General features: G+C 41.1%; 1 protein-coding gene across 3 annotated transcripts in view; it reads right to left on the reverse strand.

The window, feature by feature from the left end:
- The window catches only part of SESN1 (sestrin 1), a 78,511-nt gene that overhangs the window by 15,822 nt on the left and 39,516 nt on the right, over positions 1-23,173 (reverse strand). Inside the window, exon 1 of one of the 3 annotated variants that reach the window (XM_063389778.1) lies at positions 1,127-1,281. The exons of the other annotated variants lie outside the window; for them this stretch is intronic. The gene's annotated coding sequence lies outside the window, so the exon portion shown is untranslated. Of the gene's footprint in view, positions 1-1,126; positions 1,282-23,173 lie in introns of those variants that run through there. 3 annotated transcript variants of the gene reach the window in all.

A 23,173-nucleotide genomic window follows, 5' to 3' on the forward strand; every position in this document is an offset into this window, starting at 1 on the left:
TAGCACCTCTTTGGTCATTTTCTACAGCTGCAGCGGGCTCCAGGTGCTGCCTATGTGCTACCTGCTCTTCCCCAGCATTGACTGCTCTTCCTGAAGTGGTTTTGTGACACAACTGCCTGGAGTCCACAACCCAGTTTACTTTTGATATGAGCTCACTGAAACCGAGGCTGAGTTTCAATGATTAGTGCCTAGCTTTTTTCCTATGGCACTTTTCTAATGAAACGGAAAGCATTAAAGGGCAAAGGATTTCAAATGAATGTATGCAATCTCTCTGCTGTAAACACTATTTAAATACCAATAAATAGGTGACACACAAGGAAACAGTCTAAATGTGACAGTAACCATTTGCATTACACAGACTGTACTGCTGGATTATGTCAAAGCAAAGCATATATCCATATATATGTATCCATATGTATCCATGAAGTACCGGATTATTCTAAACCAGAAAAATACAAAACAGGTTCTGCAGCAACCTGTATCAGTTCTAAAGATTTAAAATTTTCCTTTAAAAGACGAATCTTAACGTGATGACACTAAGAAATGTACAAGAGAGATCCAAATCAGCAGGTTTATTCCTGCCCAAAATAATGGTCTTGACTTGCATTTGTTTATAATTACAGCTCGCTCTTCTCCATGAGAAACACAAACCCAGCCTTACTGTTTCAAAAGGATAATCCAAACCTATGCAAGAACGATGTAAAGACTGGGCAATTCCGAGGCAAAAACCACCTGGACGAGCCCGAGAACTCTGCAGAGGCGCCCGGTTCCTACACACGCCAGCGGAACACAGCCCTCCCGGGCCCAGGGGCGTCGCGGAGGACAGCGACAGTATCTGCACTGTCACCGCAGGCGGCAGCTGCTTATCCCGCACTGTCACCGCAGGCAGCAGCTGAACGGGACCTGCGACCCTCGAACGACACCCTGCGAGCGAGGAGCCCGCAGGGAAACGCCGCTGCTGCCGCCGCAGCCCCGCGGACGATCCGCAGGGGGCTGCCCGCACCCCCGCCCTCCTTCCAGCAGGGATTTCTCTGGGGGATGCGCCCGGCGAAAGAGACCCCCGCCCCTGGGGAAGCTCAGCGCGGCGGGGACAGGCGGCGGGCGCACCCCGGCCACTCAAGAGTACCTGGTGCTGCCGGCCCGGGCTCGCCACCGTCCGGACAGCGCTGCGGAGCTGGGGCCGGGCTCTCGGCTCTCGCAGCCTCGCCGGGCTCTGCCCCAGCGCCGCCGGGGCGGTGCCAGCCCGGTCCCGCCCGCCCGGCGCAGGGGCGGAGCGGCGCTCGCCGCGACCCCGCGGCCGCTCCCCGTGCCCGGGAGCGGCACAAGGGGAGGCAGCCCCGTCCAGCCCACCCCGGCCCCGCAGGGCAGCCTCGAACCCCGGACCCCTCGGCTCCCTTCCGCTGTCCTCCCCGGCACAGAGACGCTCCTTGGACAATGCTTTCCGCCCCCCTGTCCTGTTCCTTATGCAAGAGCTTCTACCTTCTTTATAAGCAACAAAATAATTACGGCTTTTAAACCGAGAAATCGCAGAAGGTTCACATTTTGCAGATATTTGTGTGACTAAGTGTGCTGCCGCTGCAAAAATCTGGCCTCCTGCCTATTCCCAAGATCATAACAGTCCTGGGCAAACATATGTTTTGCAATCGTATCAGCAAAACACTCGGCCTTTGTTTGCAGCAGGCTGCGCTGCGCCTTCCGACCCCCCAGGGCTGTAAACTCTGCCAGATGCTTTGCATCTCCCACCTCTTTCGGTCTGGGATTTTATGTCATCAATTATTTCAAAAGAAACAAGTCCCTGAGATGGCCCATGTTAATTTTTACTTTTTTCTTTCACAACAATATAAGATCTATAAAGCTATATTCTGTTAGATAGTTTTCCTTCAAATAATTTGAATGAAAATAAAATATGGTAGACCCCAAGAGGAGATTTGTTCCAGCATTCATGGGAGAAGGGCAAGGCCAGCTCTGAACCCCTAAACCTACTTACCTGGGGGAGGAAAGCTTCTGCCTACAGTTCAGGCTGTGTGGTTTTGAGCTGTACCAAGTTATCTTAACAACCAAGCAGGGAAATTCCATGGCACTGAACTTTACACTTCTGTTGAATGTAAAACTGAACACTGCAAAATTGCTCACAGGCTGTTTCTGTTACCAAGCCTAGCAGCTAAATGCAGAAAACGCTGAGGACAGTGCTGTCAGGGGAATAAGGCAGCATGACGCAAGGCAGCAGTTCTGCACATCTCTAACTCTTGAGCCTTAAAGGCTTTCTTTCCTCTCCCGTTTTCAAATACCACCACACCACTGGGTCATGCCATTAATGCCAGAGAACAGAGGGATACTCTGCTGCTGGAGGCTTAGCAGCAGTTATAAGGTTAAAGTACCTAGAGATGCCCAAGTACCACAGCTCCATCCTTATTTGGGGCCTTGGCTTGAAGCTGGTAGGTTTCTCCAGAAGAAACTGAGTGTCCTTACCTACTTGCACTTTATAAAATGCTCAACAGAAGCATGGAGAAAGAATAATGCAATACTGGCAAGAACAATTACATTTTGTGTGCTAATAAAATAAACTAATGAAGAACAGTGTTTAATTCCCAGTGCTTACTTCCTTACTTCAGGCCAAGGTATAACAAAAAGCTAGTATGGGCTCCTCTTTCAACACAGGCAAAGAACTGGCTTGTGCTCAGAAAAACTATTGAAAAGGAGAGTAATTACCTGAAAGCTGAAATGCAAGAAGATGCCTCACCAGAAGAAGTCTCCCTGGATGACAGACGAATGGTCATCCCCTTCAATGAATTTGTTAATACCCTTGGAAGAAGGGGTGGGAGTTTTGTCCCGCTGTGGTAATTTGTACTGCCTGGGTATTTGTGAGGAAGCCTGCTTATATTAACAGTTGTTCCTATACAAAGAACCTTGGCAGATACAGATTCTTTTCTGATATCCAAGGAAAACTCTCTCTCTTTAAACAACCAACTCAACAACAGAAGGTAGGAAATTGTATTGTGTTCTTCATTTTCTCTGTCAGGAGAGATGGAGGCAGTGACAGCATGTCAGAAAAACTGTGTATAAAGGGGAAGAGGAAGTTGCACAGCCACAGCAAACAAATAATAATGGACTTAAAAGCTCACCCATATGGCTAGAGTACACAAGCCCTGCTCAGGCCCCAGGTATGCTTCTGCCTTAGCAGAATCCCATCAGCCCAGCTTGCTGCAAGCCTTTCCTCCACCCCAGCCCTCACACAAGTATTTCCAAAGTGCAACTCCTGCAAACCAAAGAGCCCCCACAAACCCGAGCCCCTTGCTCATCTATAAATCAGTCAACAATTGCAGACTGAAATTATTCAGTGAGCTATTGTGAGCTAGTATGACCAATTACATGAGCGATTTCATAAGAGAATACGGCACAGAGCTCACTTGGGGACTGATGAGTGCAAACCTCAGCACAGCCAGGGAACATGGGGACAGATCCATGGTTTGGTTTGCATAACTGGAGCATTCCCCTGGGGAAACACAACAGTGTGTTTGACCATGTATCAATGCAAGTAAACAGAGATGTAGGGAAATGCTCCTATGGGAAAACACAACAACAGATGTTTAACATGAAATATCGATAGATACTGAGCTCCTTTCACCCAGAAAGAGTGCATGAGATATACTGAAAGCAAACACCACCTAGAGCATGGAAGCATACTCCTTCATAGCAAGCACATCCATAGAAGTTGGCATTTAACATCTGTGCACTCTAAGTTTCAGAAATACAGTTTTTCCTTATTGCTACATTTAAAGAAAAGTGCTGGGGAAGCTAAAATGAGACCAACCAGCTACAGTGTGAAAAGCCTGACCATGCAAACAAAAATGTCTGCACTTTAAGTTAAAACAGTTCCGTTTTAGTGCAATAGGGCAACTTTTTGAGTCAAGTTCAGCACAAACATATGACTCCAAAGAACTGGCAAAGCTAGATCTTAAATTCTTTCCATAGAAAGCCATCCAGGCAGGAGTACTTGAAAGGCCTGTTGCTGCAATGCCCTGGACATCAAATTAGTATCTCAGAGTATGATCAGATGATTCTTTCCCAGGAACATTTACAAGTAACACCAGGTAATTCTTTGGGGCTCTGAGCTGATCTGTATTAGTTTTAGCTCCACCTAATATGGCACCTTAAGGAAATCACCAGGTGTTTCAGCAACAACTAAGCAGGCCCACACTGGCCCCTGGGAACATTTCCCTGTGGATTCCTCTTGTTCCTTGCTGTCCACAGCCACTACTACCCTTTTGATAACAAATTTCATATTGTCTATTAATCTCTTCTATTCCTTGATTATACATTTTTATTTCTCAAAAAGCAAAAATCTTTATCATGATAACAATATGGCACAGCAATCAAACCATTTATTACAGTGATGAAAGAATTTAAATTAAATAGAACATACCACTTAGCATGCAAGTAAAAAAACCCAAAAAGCCAGTACTTGAAAGCATTCCTCTTGATTTAACCTTAATCTGATTGTCAAGCTTCAAAAAAAAAAATTTTATTATTAGAACTGGTACACAGTTCTAGGGAGGACAATGTATTCTTTGTACAATCTAAATTCTTGCTGTATGTGTCAAAAAGGATCAACCCTTTAGGAATGTCACTACACCTGATACTTTTATAATAATAACAAAACCAAGTTGTTTATTAGAATGGAGGGCTGGCAATTGGCCACATCAGAAGATCAGTTTAGACCAATATACAAAGCTTTCCTTTTGTAGTTTTTAGGATCGTAAGGTTAGCTAAGACTGAACATTTTATCCTATTCATACATTAGATTTAATGTCTTTTCTTCAAACACAATCTGTCCTTGAAATGCTGTTTTTCTATTTCTAGACCCTGCTTAAATGCTGCCTTCTTAATGGCCACATCTTCAGCATTAATGGGCAAATGACTTGCAAGTGATCATGCTGGTTTGTGAGGAATTATAACTCAGGTCATCCCAGCCCATTGTATTTCCCATCAAAGACACCATCTTTTCTCTCAGAGCTGCAAGAGGCTGTGAGACTCCTTTGTTTCACCTGAGCTGTTCTCACAATTGACTGACTTGAACTCACCAAGCTGCAAGAACTCCAGTGGGTTTATTTCCTGAACTATTTGGTTCATCACTTAGGACTCTTATTGCCCCCAAAGAGTCCTTCTGCTAAATTTCTGCCTTTAAGATTTCTACAGCTCACTCCCACCTCTAAACCACAAGTTGTTTTGTTTTGAATGTCAGCACATCTTGTCCAAATTTAACATTTTGTTCTGCAGTTATTAGGTAGCAGAAGTACAAAGTTTAATTTAGGGAGCTATAAGAAGTTTAGATCTTGAGATTATTCATGCTTTGGCAAGGACACGAAAACAGAAGTATGGTTTCTAAGACTACTGCAAATAGGTAAAGATGCATATCTAAAGCTTAGAAGATTGGAAGTGTTTTACCAGATTATCCTTCCCCTTTTTTATAAGGGTATGTAGCTGGTCCTAGGCTGGTAGAGAGTAGCTGAACTACAGAAGTTTTTTTGGCTGGCTGGCTGTGGGTTCTGCTGCTGCTGTTCTGAGATGGCTTCAGACTCAGGCACCACAGAAGAATGCTCAAGTTAACAAGTCCCCCCAGACCCAGCTCTCCCAAAATCAAAGTCTGTGTCAGCTGGTTTCAAAGCTAACCTTGGTATCTCATAGGTAACTTCTGTACTTTTGATGGCCAGAGGGTGTACAGAGAGGGGATTGGCTGTCCAGCTGCAGACTGTCACCACTGCCTGGGGAATGGAACATCTGTGGGCTGCCAGTCACTCTGCAGTTATCAGTAGTAAATAAGCATTAAGGTTAAATAAAACTAGTTTAATCTTAATAAAAGAGTGTATTTAGAGTTAAGACAAGAAAAATAAATTTAGCTCACAGCTGTCTAGAACTGGTTTGGCCTAAACAGGACACCTCTCTTTCCTTTAGCAGCAAACTGCTGGGTCTCACCAATGCCAAACATATTTCACAGTTCCTTGGAGCTGGGATACATTCTACCATCTTATCTTGGTGTCCCTTCTCCCCAAGATGAATACTGAAAAGGGATGAATATCATGTGGCCACTGAGTGAAAATTCACCCTTGGGAACTTCCTGCAACTCCTAATCCTCATGACTGATTCAGTGAAGAGCAATGAGACAATTCAGTACCTTACTTGCTATGCTGCCTGGAATGCTGTCTGACCCTGCCTCCCCACTGTCATGCAAAGATGCTCTTGGAAGGCCTGTCCTGCACAGATGGAAACGTCCCTGTCATTCACTCAGCCATCAACTGCCAACAAACCTTTCACACAATGCAAACATATGTCTTCAAACCAAGGGGAGGCCAGCTGAATCATCTCTGTGAGTTTAAGGCTTCTGTTTTGGTTTTTTTTAACTGCATTTAACCTCAGGAATAGTCTTTATATGAAAATAGAAGAAAAAACAGCAAAATGCATCTCATTACTGGCTTTAGACAGAAATAAGACACAACAGCAAACACAGGGGGAAAAAGAAAAGGCCTTTAGGAGTTACTGGAGTGTTACACTTGTCTTACTGGAATTGGCTGGGACCATGACAGCAAGTGACCCCGAGCTGCACTGCTGTGAGTTTACAGCACGTGCAGGAAATGCTGTGCAGTGTCCTGTAAAGAAGCTGCATCTAAAACCTGCTCTCATATTCTGGAACATACAGACATGCAACCCAGAAGTGCAACTTAAGAAGCCTTTTACTATCTTTACTCCGAGGGGCTCAAGTGTGCTTCTAGAAAATTACTTCTTACTCTGACCTGAGGCTCACGCCTGACTTGATTCCGCAGGTACAACATACAACAGGGTTACTTTTGCAGAGCCTTCACCAAGGCTATAAAATCCCTCTCTGTAAAGTGCTTTGTCAAGAAGTCAAGTCAACCCATAACCTTATATATTTACACTGCATTCAAAATGTAGGATTTTTTTGCGTGTTTTCTTTTTTTGTGTGTGTTTTGTTTTTGTTTTTAATAAATTCAATGTTTTCCCCACAAAACCACAAGTAACAAGAATGGAACATGACAAAATGTCATGCCATTTAGTGTACCTCAAGAAGCAGCTATTTATCTGTAGCTTGATTTTACAGTGAGATAAATGAAATGAAATAGTACTAAACTAATAATGTGAATTACTGCTAGAGATTCAGGAACCCTCCTGTCAGTGATTGCACTTTGGGGAACTGTTTTGTGGCTTTCTTCTTGCACTTGCCACTTTCAGGCACATGCTCAGAGTGCCTAAGAGCAGCAGCCAAGGAGAAAAAAAAGAAAAGTCAGTTCTTTTATTTTCAGTTTTCACAGTCTAGCTGTGTCCCACATAACGTACATTATTTTTTGGCGTCTGCAAATTTTGGAAAAACTTCACCATTTTTTATTAGGAAAAAGTACAAATAACCATAAAGCTGTATTACCCTTGCATTGTCTGTAATGACCTGTCTTGTCAGGAGGGTTCCAAGTTCTTCTACTGAATCTGTCTCCTTATTTACCTAGTATATGGAGCCAAGTAAATACTATCATATAGGATTTATCAACTCCTTTAGAACAGTATCTTGGCAAAAAGTTAAGTACAAAAGTAAACAGCATCATCATAGAAGAGCAACCCACATCACTGATTTAATGATAGCCATTAAGAAAACAGATCATCCTCCAGGTACTATTCAACAACTGATTGCTATAAGTTAAGGAGATAACACCAGATCTGTCATTTTCATATCAGATCTGTTTCTTTTTGCTTTTGTACTCAGAGACAAACCCATTAAGACCTCTGCATGATGAGAACTATAAAAGATACCCAGATGAATCATGTATTTCCTGTCATCTTTGGCAGTTTTTATTGGTCTTACGTTTAAATTCAGACAGCACTATGATCTTGATTCTTCCCATTTTCAGATGATATGGTTAAGATTTTTGAAACAAATCATTTTTTTCACCTTTGCTTTCTAAATCAGAAGAACAGAGAAAAGCACTACTAAAAGATCTGGCCTGTCTCCTAGTCAGGAATCCATATCACTTCCTACACTACCTTACTATGTTGCCACTTGCAGCAAAGTGCCATTTCTTCCACTTACAGCCAGTTAAGAGGTCACTGACACTCACTGGGGGTACACAGCAGGGAGCAGAAGCCACCCCTGCCCTGTGACCAGCGCCAGCCAACGCCCGCTCTGCTGAGCCCCAGCAAACTGCAGTGCCCCTGCCAACACGTGCTTCAAGGACATGGTACACGTGCTCCTGTTTAACACAGCACAACTTCTGCATCCTTCTAAATCCTGGATAACTTCAGAGCTTGGAGAGCTCCCCCAAGGCCCCCAGGACAAACTGGCCTGGCACCAACCTCCTGCAGGACGATCATCCTCCTACTGCCACTGCCACCTTGGCACTTTTCCACTGGCCACAAAGGCTTTGGGTCCCTGCAGGACATCTCTGAAGTAACAGGAGATTTCTGCAACTGAGCTGCTCAGGATCTGAATAAACCCACATACTCTTCTGGACTTTGTAACATTGCTGTCTGCAATAGTGTCATCTAAACCATGCAACTGTTAATACTTTCCCCCCTCTACCTTCTCAAAAGCATATTTCGTAGGGCAGCTAAGTTGAAACAGGCTTGAAACCAATGCTAGCACTTTCTGTTCAAATACTGTTTAATTTTTTTTTTAAAGTTAACCATGGTATTGGAACTTAGCCTTAAATCCACTGTTTGTTACAATCATAATTTTAAATCAATCACTTGGTGTTGTGAGAGAGGAAAGGCCACCTAGCACTGCCTACCTACCTGCTTTCTATACAGCATTTTAAACCCACGATAGAGTCTGCCAAAGTCCTGGGAAAGGCCAGCACTGACTGTGTAGCCCCTCAGATTCACACATGCTGAAACCACACACAAAATACATACAGCAGATGTGCTGTAGGAGACACAATGCTCTCAGATTTTCTTATCAGAATCAGTATCTTGTAATCAAGCTACCATTGAAGCCTGATTAATAGCAGTTTTCAAATGTAAAGTAAGTAAATAAAGTACAAGTAAGTAAATGAAAATGCACGCATACTGTATTAAACATACACAATTTTACTAAGATAGGATTAAAATAGGAGCTGCTAAATCTGGATATGAAGCTATAAGTGTTCAAACACCTTCTAATTTTGTCAGTAAAGCTATAAATCCATACCCATCCCTCTGCTCCTCACCAGCGTGACAACTGCCCTCTGGACACTCAGCAGGAATCCCAAACCAGCAAAACAGAGCAGAAAACTCAAGCAGAACTGGACCACATTTTCACCACTGATGAAGAAGCAATAATGATCACTGAAGCCTGTAAGCTAAAATGTTAGCAAAGAATTCTGGTTCATTTGCTAACTTGTCTATATTAATAACAACAGCACAGAGGATGACTGCTCTTTATCAGGGTGCGTTTGTCATCTTCCTGAGAAGTCCCTCTCTTCATAGAGACTATCCCAAAAAGAATTCATTCTATTATTTTTGTAAATGTAAATTTCATTCAAGTAAGAAATTATAACTTAACTTGAAATGGGACTTGAAAGAAATTTACATGTGCCATCACACTCCTCTGAAGCTGGTAGGGTGAGACCAAACCAAATTTGGATTGCAGCACACAAGGGCCAGAGGCCAACTCTTTAGAGCTGAAGCAAATAAGGAATTACTTGGCAAAGCATAGGTCTGGAGATGTCAAGGATCACTGCACAATGGCTAAAATATACAAGACTGAGACAAGCCCAAGAGAAATCACTTTGGTGAGCCTAGACCAGGGGTTCACAGAGAACCAGAGTCAGGATGAGCACTGGGACTTGAACCACCAATGACTGGTAGGGCAGAATTCAGACTTTAGGCTATGGAATGAGAGAGAACTCCTTAGCATCATCTCTCTAGATTTAAACTTAAGCCTAGTGGGAGTAATTTTGCTAAGGCAAGGTGTTTGCATGTTTCAACATCCAGGAGTTGAAGAGTGGAACTTGTACTAACCAGGATCCAGAAAGGGAGGTTCGACTGTGGCAAATGAGAGGGCTCCCTGAGTCCCCTCTTGTAACAGCAAGAGGCTGATTCTTTGTTCTGAAAGAATAAATAAATAAAACCCTGTGTACCTGAACTCACACTGCAATATAATCTATATTGTTTCTTCCATGTGCAAGGGCCACTTTTTCTACAATGAATTCTTTCTCAGGGCTATAGAATGAATAATAATGCAGCATTACACACACAGGCAGGCACTTTCTTTATAGCTGTCCTGCTCTAATTATTTTGTTGAAATACAATCAAGACATTGCTGGGAGGGAATGTTTTAAATTGGAGTCACTTGAGATTTCAGGTTGTTTCTGGCAACACATTGCCCTGGCTGAGGGAAATGGTCTTGTACAAGCAACCAAAATTAATCATCTGACCACGCCTAAGCTGACCTGAACAGGAAAGAAAGATAACCCCCATATAAGCTTGTACAGCAAATATGTTAGGAGTGAAGGACTTTGCCCAGTTTCTCATGATACAGCAACTGGACAAATTCTCCTAACAGCTCTGACCTCAAACACAGGCTGCTCTGAAAGCAGAGTGAAGAAGAGATTAGCTAGAAGCAAGCTGGGGAACTGGTTCCCAGGAAGAAATGCCATAAAAGAAATTACAGGATAGGGTTAGCATGTTTCTGCATGGCAATGTGGGCACAGCCCAGGTGGGCAGCACAAATTAAGGTAAATCAACATATTTTGAAAAAACATGAAATGTAACTGCAGTGCATCCAGAACCATCTTAGTTCACTGGGTACTGCCAGTGAGCTCTCAAGTATCATTTGTGTAACAGGTCTGAACCTGCTCCAAAAACATCAGACACTTGTGTGTATGTATGCAGCCATCATTTTACAGACTGTAACCAGCTACCAGAAGCCCCAAATGACCAAAGTTCTTTTTTCCCTTGTCTATGCCATCTTTGAGGAGGGGAGGGGATGGCAGGGGTGGAAGGAACAGGAATGTGTGTGGGTAATGGCAGCCCTATTTATGAAGTCCTAAAAACAGACTAGCTCTCTGCATGGGTACTCACTGATGAAAAAAAAAAACAAAAAAACAACCCACAACTGCCTGTTCTGTCTCATAACAAGACAGACGTTCACATAAAACAAAACACACATTTAGATTTTTGGCTCAATATTCTTGTCTCTGAATTGTTGCTCTGCATATCAACAAATGATCCTTTGTTTTGAAAAAGCCTTACCAGCCACAAGTTTCCCAAGAGGGTGACACTACATCCTCAGGCACCGACAGGCCTGCCCGGTAATAAGTAATCAGCATGTATGGGATAGATGGCACAAATCCAGGTCTGAGTATAGAGGAATCACAAGAATACTGGCCAAGAGAGAGTTTAAGTGAAGAAGGTATCTGGGTACAAGAATGACAGAAAGGTACTGGACACAGTTATCCTACAACCCTGCTACGCTGCCTTGCGTGCCAGCTTGTTGACATTTATGTGGCTATTAAAAGAAGAGAGAACAACCACAAACAAGTCACTATGCAAAACTTTTTTCTAAAAGTACAATGGTGAGGAACATTGGACGCAGAGGTATCCAAGCCAGTCTTAAAGCAATCAGCCTCACATTGAGAGTTATTGGCTAACAAATTTCAGTCAACAATAGCTAAAAACATTCACTTCCAAGCACCTAGAGCATGGGAAAGACTGCAGTCTATTTAAAAGTCAGGAATATCAAAAAGCTGCAGTAGAGACAGAAGTCTGAACTTGGCAAGTAAATGCCTTTTCCACTCCTTTTTAGACAAACTTCCTTGATGGAAGTTGTCTATTTTAAAGGAATTGAATTTTGCATTTGAGCATGCCATTAAATTCTTAACTAAGTATGATTAAAGCTTTTTTATAAATGACAAGAATATAGTAACTATTTTTTTCATGAAGTTTGTTGACAGACTAGAGCAACAGCACTTACATTATAGTTTTCAAACAGTAAATAAAGCCTCTAAAAGCAAATTTATTTCAAGTTTTCTCTGTTAACTAGCAAAGTATCAAATAAACCTTATTGGCATTTATCCTGCTATTTTGGTCACCATCAGATTTGAAGGAATACAGCTGCACCCATTTTTCCCCATATGTTTTATACCAGTGTCTCCCTAAATGTTTTCTTCCTCTCACCATACAAAACTTCCACCAACTGTTGGGAGAAGCTCCCCAGCTGCGTTTGACTCTAATATGAACTTCCTCATCAGACTGTCTACAACCTTTAGCCCATGTTCCCAGTAGTCTCAGGGGGCAAAGGGAGTGGGCAGCTGCTCAGAGAGCTTGTAACAGAACATTGTGAAAGGAACATGAAGGGAACTAGAGTCAACAAATTAGATTTGAAGATTTTAAGCAAAGTGCCTGAAGAGACAGCACATATTTTTAGTCTGGTAACAACCTCAACCATTACGGAAGTGTATTTGTACATCACCCTGGAAAGCCTACGGTTCCTGTGGCAGAAGGGTGCTTGACCTCCACGGTTTGCTGCTTACAAACAACAGTTTACATGAAGCTAAGTGTCCCATCTTAGATGCCCTTGAACCAATTTGAAAACTTATTAAAGCAGCTTTGCAATTATGTGAAAAGTAGGTGGAGAAAGACCCAGAAAAAAAGGCTTCAAAGGTTTTCAATTAACTTCCAAGTGGCATTTCCAAGAATCGGCACGTCTGTTCCATACTGTGAAATAGTTTTCCAACTGTTTCCTTTGCCCAGTATTTTTCCAAACTGACTAGTACAGCCAAGCACAGCTAGGCAACTCAGAAGAGTGCACAATGAAAGACATTTCAACAGAACCCTGGGTTCATGACCTATTTTGTATAATGGAAATGTGCTTAAATATGATTCTAATGTAGATATAAGAACTCTTCACATTGAGACGATATTGACCTATGTGTGGTTCTCTTATGTGCCAGTAAGGCTGGTACATCACATTCTTCCGTGATAGGAAGTCCCTTCAACAAAATGAGGCTCAAAATTCAGAGCACAAAAGCCAGTTTTCTGCTGCTTTTATTGTTTTCAGTCTCTCCTGACCCTACAGCTTCCCAAACTACCTCGGATTTTCAATGGCATGAGAACTAGAAGGAGCTAAAGCAATGTACTAAGGTTTCAGGACAATGCCCCAAAAACAAAGCAGTCCTGCAGTTCTCCTCTAAACTTCCACCTGCAAAGACTTTCTTTCACGTTATGGAAGAGTCTCATCTCTGCTCTGTTATAGGTTGCTATTAAAAAAAAAAAAAAAATTCTAGCTCTGCAAGAGCTCATTACTACTTTGCTGATTTCTCTTTATCAAAGCCACTTGAAGATCGAAAATGTCTCATCTGCCTCAGGAAAAACAAAGTCCAGGAGAGTTTATCTACATTTGAGCTTGTTATGAAGCTCAAACTTGCACAAGTTCAATAAATACAGGCTTTGTCTCAGCTAGTATCACACCACAACTTACTACTGCCTTGGAAGAACTAGGAAGGTAGAGGTTGAAAACTCTCCGTGTACCCATGTAGAAGTAGAACAGGCTGCCCTACTCCCCAGTGCCTGACAGCTGGATCCACTGATCATTAGGGACCGGAGGAGAGCAAAGCCAGAAAAGGCAGTTTGCGGACATGAAGGATGGCAAACCAGAGGCTTAAGGTGGGGAGAGCAAGACTGAGCACCCAGAACCAAGGACGCCTAGGGAAAGGCATCCCTGTACTCGTTGGGCTTAGGGACAGCCTCCCTTATTATGGGGACTCACCCAGGACAGCAGCCTCATAAATTGCTGGGTAGTCCATCAGCAACTAGTGGAAAACGTCTCTCTCAGACTAAAAGCACCTTTTAGGGGGTGAGATTTGGTGTTACTCAACTTCATTTAAGTTTCAAACTGTGGAAATTTAAGATAGGGCAGAGACATCATGGAAAACATGGATTTACCTGAGTCTGTGACCAAAATGCAACTAAATCCTTCCCAGTGGTCTGAGAGCTTTGCTGTATAATCTGTTCAGATGGATTCAATTTGTAGAATTGAACTTCCAAGTTTTATTATTAAGCACAGCTGCTAGCAAAGAGAGACACACAAATCTGATGTGGAAATAAAATGGTAGCCTATCTATTCCTTCCACTGTGGCTACTGTATTTGTTTTCTCTCTTTGGACAAACACTCACCCAAACTTGGGACAATTCCAGCTGGTTACATCAGCAGTTTATACAGCAGTAGCTACAGACAAAAACCAGCCTTCATATCACTCTATGGACTTACTTCATTACAATTGCCTTCTAAAATCTGCAGCATTAGCAAAACCTTGTCTATTATTAAATCTGTAGCATCTGAAAAAGAAATTTGAGATGCTTTTATTTTTCATCTTCAGAACGAATTCAATAAATCAGAGTTCCACAGAGCATCTAATTATCACACCGATTTTCAGAGACATCAAATTATCATCAACTTTGCAATTAACACTACAGGCCAGTGACAAATGATGAAGGAGTACCTGTTAACACAATTTAACAAAACCAGTCAAGTTCCAAAGCAAAGAGGGATTCAAAGCCTTTCAGATGACAAGAAATAGTGGCCAGCTGGCAAGAGATTTAATGAATACAACAGCATTCAGCAGCAATTTGAAAACTGTCTGCTTGGGTAAGGCTGAGTTATTAAAGAAATCTCCATTTATAAACAGTGTTGATGGGATTTAAACAGCCTGTGTAAGAAGGATTAAAAGTCAATTGAAAAGTCTGTACAGATAAGAAAGCAAAAAGAAACTGTGCCCTTGGATTCTGTACATAGTGATTAACCTTATCTCCGTCTCCTGGCACACAGCAGGGGTAGAACAGGCTGCCTTATGCTGGTGAGGTGGGCTTTGCATTAGGGCTATTTAATGCTTGTACAGTGCTTTGAGCTCTACTGTCCCTTCACTCTCCTCCTCTCTGTTCTTCCAAACGGTATACTAAAAATCATCTTTTACCGTCCCACCAGCTACATTCAGCAGATACCAAAGAGACACATAAATTGTAAGAGTCTGTCCAGGCACGCTATAATGATTAGGTTTTTCCTTCCTTTATGTAATTGATCTTGCTATTCTCTGTTAGACTTTTATAACTGTACGCCTTCAGTATAAACCAGTGTAAATATTGACAATGGAGATTGGCAAGTGGGGATTTCTGGGAGAAGGAGGAGGGAGATGAGAACTTGTTTTTAAGAGTTTTTTCCTCTTGCCTCCACAATATCCTGTAATATTCTGCTTTACCCAAGACTTACATGGCTTTTCATTTATGTATCACTTCTTAGAATATGACAACAGAAAGGAACACAAAACTAGCTCTTTTCAGTCCTTAATTCCTCCCCTATCTTTTCTCATCTTCTCATCCCATCCAAAATCCAGCCTATTCTGGTAACATAAGTTGCCTATTTCTGACGTGCCTTTTGTAAAACAGCCAAAGCCAAAGAGCATTTAAGGTGAAAATGTACAATGCCACGTCTTGTCTTGGTTTCCCTTGCCTGTAACATAGCCTAACATTTGATTTGTTTCCTTTGGTCTTGTCCAGGATACAATAAGAGCTTTATGAAAAAGCTCTGTAAGAATCTGGGCCATTGATTTGAACAAGGACTATTTAGCCATGACACAGCACCAAAGAGAGCTGCTCAACACGCCAGCTCTGGAAGCAGCACTGCCCTTTCAGCACAGGGCTCTTAACAGGAGTGCAGTGCTTGGCAGCAAAGCTGGGCAGCTTCTGGGACCCGAGGTTATCTCCTGGCACAGTCCCTCACCTCATCGTACCAGCCTGTCAGAGCTAGTTCAGGTGTGTCCAATGCTGCACCACAAAACATGATGTAAACATAGTCCAATTACTTATCTGTGACACTTATCAGCCTATGTTTTTTTCCAAGGCATCACAAAAACCATTACACAAACATAACCAGAATGTTACTTGCAAAGGAGAAAGCTATTCGACTGAGAAATAATATTTAAGAAACAAACAAACAAGCCACAAATACTTATAAGTACATTGTCTCCATGTAAATCTAGGGTGGAAATGAAGAACATCAATATACAATTGCCCCATGGTGATTCAATGAACTTTTATTCAATCAGCTGTGTTTGTATAAACCTGTATAAAAATCCTGTAGGAAATACACTTTTTCATTTAATAAGTATGGGTTTATATCCTTCAGAGTGAGAAGTACATTGCCATTCAAAATACATTTGTGACTATTTATTTTGCAGCAATGTTTTCGTGGTCCAGTCCTTACTCTGGATTATATACCCAAGGAATCCTCATTTAGGATGTAGAAATAAACTTAGCAACACCAATCCCTCCTTAAAGCTCATCACCGTTTATGTAGCTCCTGCTGAAAAAAGGAGGGTTTCCTGGTATTTTCCTCTGTTTGGGCTGCAAAGTCAGCATAGGTAAGATAGCCAGGTCTCCCTATTTGTTAGGGTTCCTACCATCTAGTGTGACATTAAAAAGGATTGGATTGACAGTCTGTAAGGGCTATGAAAGATGAGGTGAACCTTAAAAACTGAAAAACCACCTTGCATCTGAATGCAGTCAGGCAGCTGCCTCATTGAAACCTCAAGAGTGTCAGTCACAGGTCCCCTGCCTCAATGCACGTACCTAAGAGGATTATGATCTAAAAACGTGCAGTTTGGCTGCTTCACTGCAACCTCACAATGTTATTTGGGCATTTATGAATAGCCAGAGCTGCTAATAACATGGCACGTACTAATCACACTGCAAAGCAAGTGATGTCACCTAGGCAGCTTGTGTAAACATGGCTCAGCCACAGAAATATGACAGGCTTCTGAGCATGCTTAAGGTTATTCCATGGAGAGTATTTACTGTGTTACCTGGAAACACATAAATAGGGCTTTTGGAGGTTCCCCTCCAACTTTTCATGAAATAAAATTAGATCAAGAATTCCTTCAAATAAGGGAGTTTGCTTTTGTGGTAATTCAACAAACCACATTTTGAAGATTAACTTCTAAATAGCATTTCCAAACCCAGCAATCTTCCTTTCTGAACACCTGTTACCATTAGGAAGTATTCTGCTGTCATAGCCAAGAACTGATGGCACTTCCAGGGGCCTATTTGAACAAATGCACACTGCATTTGTGGATTTAAGACCACTTCTCCCCATTAATGCGTTTTGGAAAAGTACTTTTTAAATCTTCCTGGATGTGACAGTGAAACTGAATTTAAATTCTGAAAGATAAAAAAATCCAAACCCTTTGAAAGAAGCTATAAATAGCTGTTACCCTCTTCCTTAAATCAGTAGTTATTACTTACTTGTTGGCAAACTAGTAGGAAAATAAAGTCTTTGGTTATTCACAAGATCTACCATTAAAAACCAAGAATGGGTAGATTCAACTGTCTCATAGTCTCATGGAGAAACAGCTAAATCCCAGTTCTGCCCAGATTAGAAGAGGGTAAATCCTATTTACCAGCATTTAATCTCCCTTATACTACATCTTCCATTATTAATACTTAAAAACAGAATTTTATTTCATATAGAGCAGGGTTAAAGAACAGAAAACCCATCAGAGGAAATATGAAGGTCACTCTATATGAAATTTCTGGTTTGTAAAATATTTAGCAAAGAATCCTGTAAGAAAATAAAGTCTATTTTTATATAATGTATTTCATTATATCAACTAAAGCAACTAGTTGGAAAACTACAGGGGGCAAGCTCTACTTCAGATCAGGCTTAGAAGCTTATCTACTTTTATCAATTGTATGAGATTATCTAAGAAAAGCAAGCACCTCTCCCCACAAGTCTGATTTGCTGTTATAACAGCTACAACACTTTTAATTCAAAAAAGAAAGAACGTGTTTAGAATGTTTACTAAATGTTTTTACTGTTTTTTTTTTCCTCCCCATCAAAACAGCGAGTAATTCTCTCCTTAAAGGCTCCACTGCTACAAATACCAGAGCAGGAGAAGAAACAGTGGTCAGACAACATATTTTAGAGATATATACTCTGCATTAAGTGGATTTCAAAGAAAAATGGTATGATAAAGAGGTTTAGCCAGCAGCTTTGATTTTTTTTTGATGCAACTTTGTAAAAGGAGTAGCTATTTATTTTCAATATATAGTTATTGAACTCTGCCTGGCTTACCTGATGGGTGCAAAAACTGATGGACAAGTGGCAGAAAATCATTACATATTCTTCAATGTTTTAATCTTCATGACCAGTAAGAGAAACACACCTTGAAATTTGAAAGAAATTTGTATAGCACACCATGCAGAATACTTCAGAAACAGTCACAAGGAAATTACAAAAGTATCCCAGCTGTGGAAAAAGGACAGATGGGACCCCTGAAAGCCTACTCAAGACCAGCCTCCTTTCAACACAATCAACTGCAGCTTTGCCATCCTGACAGATGTTTACCTAACCTGACAGAAGTGCCATGAGTCCTTCCGTAAAGGAGTGCTCAAGTAGCCTTATTAATAAGAACTATATTTTACCTGTTACCATTATCTGAATGAATCTGTGAACACAGAATGACTCTTCAGTGTTATAAAAAAATTACCTTCTCTTACTGCTGAATAATTTAACACACCACCAGTTCTCAAAGAACATATTGGTAAGAAAGACTTTTATTATGTTTTTGCAGTGTGACTCAGGTACTTAATTGTCTTTTCATCCAAATATACAGCAAAACAAACTCAAGTCTAGAAGCAAACAGCATCAAATATAGTGCATGACAGAATAGAAGTGACAGCAGGTATTTCAACTCAAGTGTGGCTCAAAGCATTGTTGCTCTTTGTTGTTCTCAATTCTTTTATGGCTACAGTGGATTTGTGATTGAGGGATAAGGATAAAGAATAGGGTGAAAGACAATTTCTCAAGAAAAACTATTTTGTGATCAGAGCAGAGGGGTGAAGCTCCTAGGAGGAGCAGCAGTACACAATCTTACTGCACCTTAAAACAACGCTTTGCAGAGGATGGGGGATTAAGAGATGTCTATTCCTACTCTATAATAAAGTATGTTGCAGTACACCAAGGTGGTTCAAAAGGCTTAGATACCATCTCTATTCAACCCCACTTTCACACCAGCTCTTGCTAATTTTTGAGTATTGTTCTTCTCCAGCAGCCTTACTATTGGTTACTCTATCAGGGAGAGGTTCTTCAGAGGCAAGAAAAGTAATGACCTTGGACAGCAAGTTTGTTACTTCATCTTTGCCTCAGAAGATGGGGACAAAATGTTCTACTCGTTCTGTGCAACCCTTGTTACTGAACAAAACACGTACAGGCTGATGTACTGCTGTCTCATCCATACTGAACAAGCCAAGTGATCTCAGCTCCTCATAAAGCTTCTGTCCCAGATCCTTCACCATCCTCATGGCCCTCCTCTGGATGCTCTCTAATAGCTTTATATCCTTCTTGTATTGTGGTGCCCAAAACACACGGGACCCGAGGTGAGACTGCACCAGCACAGACTGAAGTGGGACAATCCCCTCCCTTGCCTGGCTGGAGCAGTGAGAGGTCCCTCTCCGGGCTTCCTTGGCAGTGGCACAGGCTCAGACAGAGCTTTCCGCCTGCGCTCTCTGTTGTTTCTTTCAGTGGTAATTTACTACAATTATATTCCATTCCCTGCTCACACAAACTCTGCCAACAGAAAGCAATCCTGTCCTACATCCTGGAAGGCCCATATATTTTTTCCCTCACACAACAGATGTTATCACATCAAAGAACAGTGATAATTATCAGTAAGCCTCTCAAGGCACACACAAAGGCAAACAAAAACACACAGCTGTTTAATAAGTCTTGTTGAGGACCCTCAATATGCTTATAAAAATTCACACAAAAGCAGGACCCATGAGTCTGCATGCAAGACCTCCCCCAAGTGCATGATGGTCACATTTTAAAAAACTAGTCACAGGTGATAAAAAGAAGGAATGTATGGAAACTCTTTTCAAGTTTTCATGGATAGAGGTGAAACAGAAGTATGGAAGTCCAAGACCCCAGCCAGTGTAAGATGTAGGTAACAGATAACAGTAGGTTTCTGCAGGAGTTTTACTGAGTCAGTGTGAAAGGATATTTCTAATACTACTACAAAAGAAATTCAGGGTAGAAGAGAAAAGGGCTAAAGGACACTTTAAATGTATGTGACTACAAAAAACAATCCTACAGCAAAAAAAAAAAGGAGGAAACAATGCTGAGTGCAATTCTGAAAGACAGTGGTGTAGCTGAGAGGAGCATCTTTCCCTCCACTGGAGCCTTGGACTACCCTAATTTGTGAACATTTGCACATGTCTGTATACAATGGCACAGTAAAGACAGGGAAAGAAGATGGCTGGAAAACTGTAGGTCTCTTAATGCCCAGTGTTGCTTTTCTTTTATCCTACATGTAACCTAGGACTCCCTGTCTCCCTCCAAGAACTCCTTAAAGAAAAACATTCTGCCTGTAGTCATGCACAAGCCCTATTTCCACCTTTATTTGTCAAGCAGTGCTAGGTTTTCTCCACTGTTAAACTGACTTCTTATTCACCATTATGGCTCAGTTGGAGGCAACAATCAGGCACTTCAGTCTGTATGGAATAATTTCCTAAGGAAAGTCTTAGACATTTTGTCCTGCTTTAAAATTTACAATCTCATTGGACAACAGCAGAAAGAAAACATCATGCTAGAGCAGTTACCACAGTGGAAACAGTCAACGATTATGATCTCTGGGAATTGTCACAACATAATAACAATAAATTAATACCTGGGGAAAAAGACTAAGTCACATTGTTTATTGAATTAAAATATGAATTAGTATAGCAATCCATGAAGGAAAAACAGCCTACATGTGTGATCAAATTCACTGCGAAATCCCTCTCTACAAGTATCTGATACTTATTATTTATTATTGTCATCTTTAAATACATTGATCTTACTTACTCAAGCGCTGAGCTTATCTGAAAATAAAAGCTTACCTTACCATCAAAAGAGGCAATTCTTTTCCTACAGCTGACATCTCAAAGAGTTCTCTTCTGCTTAAAAATGTAGTTGGGTTCCATCTGCAGTATTTGTTTGCCCTTGCACGATATCTCAATGATTCCATAGGAAATCTACTTAGTCCATAAACAAAGTTTTTAAAAACTGTTTTCTACAGTTGTACAGCTGAGCATGCAAATTCATCCAGGTCCAAAAGTCTAAAGTGCACCTCTACAGACCATCAGTGCAAGCAGGTTTCTGAACACAAGCCAGCTTCAGTGCAGAAACCATATAACTGTGACACTGTTTTCACCATTTCAGAGCTAATAAACTCTGCCTCTTAAAATGAGAAACAGGTCTAATATTTCCTGGAAGACACTCAACCATAATGAAGGTCAAGTTATATCCCAGATGCATACCTGTAATTTCACTCTGTTCACGTCATGAACAACCATACAAAACTAGAAATGGTATCAGATTTCAAGCAGCTAAAATGGCTTTGCTGATGCTGCTCAATCCTGGACTATTCATTCTTACTCTACTGGAGAGTTCAATGACCCAACAGGATTCAAAAGCAGTGACCATTCCTGCAGATATGCTCAGCAGATAGCTGTTCTGTGACAGGAGACGAGATCTGTTGAGAAAGCATTCTTTCCATGGCCTTAGCTATATGCAGTATTTGTAGGTAAACTGCTACTGGTTATTTAAAATGGGTTTGGTTTAACTGCCACAAGCTATGTCCATACCTTTTTAAACACTGTTTACAAATGGCTTAAACAAGAAGGAGATAAAACCAAATGAAAAAGAAGCTTTTATAATCCAGTGTGCATTTATTTATATCAGGACTCAAATCAGCTTACACTTTACTGATGGTTATGTATGGAACAGCATTTGCAAAACAGACTACTGACAAAACTATGCAAACATTGTTCTTGCAGTACTGTCAAATCAGCTTGGGAACAGCTACTGCTGTGGTTTCCTTGTGAAAGTCTAAGCACTTTATGATCTGATAAGAGACACTGTAGGAGTATATTATAATAAAGACAGAATTTCAGTTCCAGTTCTTCATCTTCTTCATCCTCATTACTAGGGTAACAAAAGCCCTATATGATATAGGTGCAAGTAATTCTGGGCTTTAAACATGACAATTACAGGTTTGAAGCTTAAGTAGTTGCACTTGATGCTGTCTATCAATACTAGCTGAGCCAAGCAAGGCTTCAAACTCTGTCCCTTTTCAGCTTCAGAAAAGAAATTTATGAAAAGCTTAACTTCCAAAAAAGCAAATTTAAATATGCATAATCCCAGTATCTGCATGTTGTTTGCTTGTAATTCAAAAATAGCATACAGTTCTGTGTAATGGAACTCCAAAGATTCTGCTGGATTACTGATGTCAATTTATTGTTGAAATGCTAATTTCAAACAATGAGTGTAAATTAATATCTTTTCTGTCCTCTCTCAAGAATCACTCACTCAGCCATTACCTGGACATCCCAAAAGTCTTTATATTGAAGAAACAGCCTCCTTTGTTTCTCAAATATGGTAATACACCTTCTAAACCAGAATTTTTAGCTGAACTGTAGTAATATGGTTTCAGAGAGATGTGTAATCAAAGCATGAAGGGGAAATGGCTCTCTCTGCTTCAGGTATCTTCAGGTACAATGAGAAAGTTATAGAACTGATAAACTGTAAACCTCAAAATCAAAGAAACCTTCTTGTTGTATAGTCTGTGTGATAAGAGCACAAACCAGTAAATTTTGGTATATTCTGTAATTAATCTTTGTATTTAAACCTCCTATGATTAATACTTATCTAATAAGAATACTTTAATGCATGTATTTTTTCAAAACATCAGTTGGAGGCAATCAGTTCAAAACAACCAATGGAGACATTGGTTATGTTATTGTAAAAACACATGCTTCATTGCTCAATGAGTCTGGCACTAAAGTTTAAATAGATCTGCAGCAGTCTTTAAAGGAGCCAAGAAAGCCTGTGTGATGTGCTGCTCTTCCCTCTTCAAAAAAAATGGGAGAGGAAAAGCAAGTTTTATTTGACAAGCTTAGAAATTCAGGTTTGTTTACCCGAGCCTCAAGAGAACTAGCACAGTTACACTGCAATTTTCAGCAAGTTCGGTTCTGGCCATAAATTACAGTGGATACAGCCCAGCAGGCGTGACTCATTCCTTTAGAACTGTGCTTTAACACCAGACAGGCCCTGCTCATCAGCCTGTTTCCAGGAATATCATCTTTTTTGCACACCTGCCTAACA

This window comes from Prinia subflava, chromosome 2, assembly GCF_021018805.1.
Source record: "Prinia subflava isolate CZ2003 ecotype Zambia chromosome 2, Cam_Psub_1.2, whole genome shotgun sequence".
NCBI classification, from domain to species: Eukaryota; Metazoa; Chordata; class Aves; order Passeriformes; family Cisticolidae; genus Prinia; species Prinia subflava.